The sequence below is a fragment of the Colobus angolensis genome, unplaced genomic scaffold (genome assembly GCF_000951035.1).
Source record: "Colobus angolensis palliatus isolate OR3802 unplaced genomic scaffold, Cang.pa_1.0 Scaffold60, whole genome shotgun sequence".
In the NCBI taxonomy this organism is placed as follows: Eukaryota; Metazoa; Chordata; class Mammalia; order Primates; family Cercopithecidae; genus Colobus; species Colobus angolensis.
In genome coordinates, this window is record NW_012119599.1 from 2,534,502 (window position 1) to 2,537,892 (window position 3,391).

At 53.0% G+C, this 3,391-nt stretch overlaps 1 protein-coding gene across 4 annotated transcripts in view; it reads right to left on the reverse strand.

Moving 5' to 3' along the window:
* The window catches only part of GEMIN7 (gem (nuclear organelle) associated protein 7), a 12,445-nt gene extending 9,293 nt beyond the window's left edge, over positions 1 to 3,152 (reverse strand). Inside the window, exons 1-2 of one of the 4 annotated variants that reach the window (XM_011963015.1) lie at positions 2,976 to 3,091; positions 2,327 to 2,449 (exon numbers count right to left, since the gene is read on the reverse strand). The gene's annotated coding sequence lies outside the window, so the exon portion shown is untranslated. Of the gene's footprint in view, positions 1 to 2,326; positions 2,450 to 2,975 lie in introns of all 4 variants that reach the window. The other 3 variants (XM_011963017.1, XM_011963019.1, XM_011963018.1) reach the window with 3 other exon arrangements.
* Positions 3,153 to 3,391: the final 239 nt, after the last annotated feature.

Sequence of the window (3,391 nt, forward strand, 5' to 3'; positions counted from 1 at the left end):
AAAAAAAAAAAAAAAAAAAAAAAAAAAAAAAGATTCCTAGGATGAGATTACATTTGAGCATAGACCTGAATGAAATTAGGAATGGAGCCATGTGGAGATTCCAATCAGAACGAAAAGCAAAATGCAAAGATCATGGAAAGGATGGCTTTGGGGCGTAGCAAGGAGGCCAGCATGGAGGAGGTGGGGACAGGAACAGAGAGAGCGCCTTGTGGGCTGTGATGACAATTCGGGTCTCTACTCTTAAGACTGAAGCTGCTGGACAGTTCTGAGTGAAGGACAGACAGGATCTGGCTTAGGGTCCTCAGGACCCTCTGCCCGCTGCATGGACAATAAACAAGGAGACTGAAGGGAGACACCAGGAGTGCAATGAGGAGGCCACTGTAGGGCTCCAGGTGGAAGAAGATGGTGTCTAGGATGGGCTGGGGACAGTGGGAATGGGGAGAAGTGGTCAGCTTGGACTATGTTTGAAAGGTCGAGGCTGGGCGCAGTGGGTCACGCCTGTAATCCCAGCACTTTTGGAGGCTGAGGTGGGTGGATCACCTGAGGTCAGGATGAGACCAGCCTGGTCAACATGGTGAAATCCCATCTCTACTAAAAATACAAAAGTTAACTGGGCGTGGTGGCGCACGCCTGTAATCCCAGCTACTCGGGAGGCTGAGGCAGGAGAATTGCTTGAACCCAGAGGGTGGAGGTTGAAGTGAGCGGAGGATCGTGCCACTGTGCTCCAGCCTGGGTGTCAGAGTGAGACTCCGTCTCCAAAAAAACAAAAACAAAAAAAAAGGTCAAGAGCCCTTGCTGATGGACAGGATGAGGGTTATATAATTTGCGGGAAAGAGCAGCCAAAGGAGACTCCAAGGGTTTTTTGTTTTGTTTTGTTTTTCCTGACAGGTAAGACCACGTGAATGGAATTAAGGGATATTTGCGTTTTCTAATTTTTTTTTTTTTAAGAGTCTCACTCTTGTCACCCAGGCTGGAGTGCAGTGGCATGATCTCGGCTCACTGCAACCTCCCGGGTTCAGGCAATTCTTCTGCCTCAGCCTCCCGAGTAACTAGGACTATAGGCGCCGCCACCACACCCGGCTAATTTTGCATTTTCAGTAGAGACAGGGTTTGGCCATGTTGGCCAGGCTGGTCTCGAACTCCTGATCCGCCTGCTTCGGCCTCCCAAAGTGCTGGGATTACAGGCATGAGCCACCGTGCCCGGCCTTGCATTTTCTAATTTTTTAAAAAGCACGTTTACTTGTTTACTTTGAGGTGAGTTCTCCCTATATTGCCCACACTAATCTCCAACTCCTGGAGTCAAGATATCCTCCCACCTCAGCCTTCTGAGAAGCTGGGATTACAGTCCCACGCCACCTCGCCCTGCTTGCATTTTTTTAATTTCTCTGACCACTGTCACTCCAATTTAGTCAGGCCCCCAGGGTCTTTCCTGAGCCTAGGTTAACACTGGAGTTTCAAGAGAAACACCCTCGTCTCCAAGGTGAGTACTTACTAAACGAATTAGATGAGTGGCCAAAGAATTCTGTTAAATCCCTGGATAAAATGAAATTAAGGGAGGGTCAGTATAGGGCCTTGTATTCTCCATTAGGAAAAAAACCAAGGGAGATTTGGTCATATTGATGCAATCCCCATTTTCGTAAAGTGGCCAGTGAAGCTGGCAGGTCTAATCTTTCCTTGGGCTGGGTGCGGTGGTTCACACCTGTAATCCCAGCACTTTGGGAGGCTGGGGGGGAGAGGGGGCAGATCACCTGAGGTCAGGAGTTCCAGACCAGCCTGACCAACATGGCGAAACCCTGTCTCTACTAAAAATACAAAAAAAATAGCTGGGTGTGGTGGCACACGCCTGTAATCCAAGCTACACCGGAGGCTGAGGCAGGAGAATTGCTTGAACCAGGGAAATGGAGGTTGCAGTGAGTGGAGACCGCCCCTCTGCACTCCAGCCTGGGCAACAGAGAGACTCTGTTTCAAAAAAAAAAAAAAATCATTTCCTTGGTGCCAGCTGGAGGGTGGAGGAAGAGGGAGCAAACTCAGGCCCTTACCTGTGCCCCATGCAGAAAGACAGACTGTGGAGCCAAGGTGTAACCTGATAAGAAACTGGTTAAAGAAAGGTCACACAGGGTGTGCCCAGGAGGGCAGAGGCGGACATTATCCATTCTCCCTGGTGACCTGGCCTCAGAGGCCTTTATCCTTTCAGTCTCCAAGGCAAGGATTTCCGAAGGTTTCAGGGAAAAATGCCCAAGCCCATCCCCCACAACTTGCAAAACTAGTCTTTTACATTCAAGAGCCCAACACTTAGGTCAATGGCAGGGGCAGGAGTTTCACAGACCTCTCTCCTGGTAGCCTTGGTGCTCCAGAGAAGAGATCAGCTCAGTGGACAAACATTTGGCCAACTCTTCACAATTGCCAGAGTGGGGAACCAGCTGAGTTGTCAACTGAGAAGCCGCCAGACCTAATTAATTAACCAAGGTGCTGACGTGTCCACAGACACACACACATACACACAGCGTCAAGACTGCTGAATCTTGATGCAAATTAGTTAAATGGGGCCACCCGAGAAGGTCAGAACCCCAAGCACAGAATCTCTCCCCTCCCCTTCTCCCCTGGGGCCGGTCAGTTTCCTTTCAATTCCACCCTGACCACCCATTGCTCTCCTTTTCTTATACTAAGCAGGTCCTCCCGGCCCCCAGGCGTCCACTCCCCACACCGCCCTGGGCGTTCGGACTGGACTTTCTTCCCACCTCCTGGTTCAGACTGAGCGAGCGATTCCGCTCCAGGTAAAGCGGGATGACTGCCACCGATGCTGCTGTTATCGTGGCCATTTATTATTTTCCAGAGGGGGAGTTTTCCGCCTTCTTCCTTCTCCTCACCCCACCCGCGTGGGACATTCCCGCAGCCGGCGATCGCCAAACAGTCCCTGATACTAGCGTCTGGGGACCAGAACGTCCCTCCAGCCGGCGCTGCAGGCGCGGTCCTGCCTCTTTCCGTCACTCCGGGCGTTGCACTGGGGTAGGCGTCCAGAGCTGGGGCCGGGGAGAGAGAACCTGCTGGCGACCCCCCACCACTCTATACTCACCGAGGTCCGCGGCTACTGGCGCCCCCACTTCCGCCGGCGCCCCAGCTGCAGAGGCCCGGGCAGGCCGCGAGCCGCGTAGCCTGGGTTCCGCCCGCGCCGCCGCTACTGCCCCACGTGGTCGCGGGCTGGCTCGCGGCTTTGCGGAGCGCTTTGGTCCGATCTTCCTGCCTGCGAGTTGGGGGAGTCTGGGATGCCCATTTTCGGCAGGAAGAAACTGAGGCTCAGAGAGGGGAAGACTTCCTCCCTGTTGGGTTAAGGGCAGAGCTCGGTCTTTGCATCCCCATCCCCCTACATGTAGGCACTCCTACCCCTCGCTTC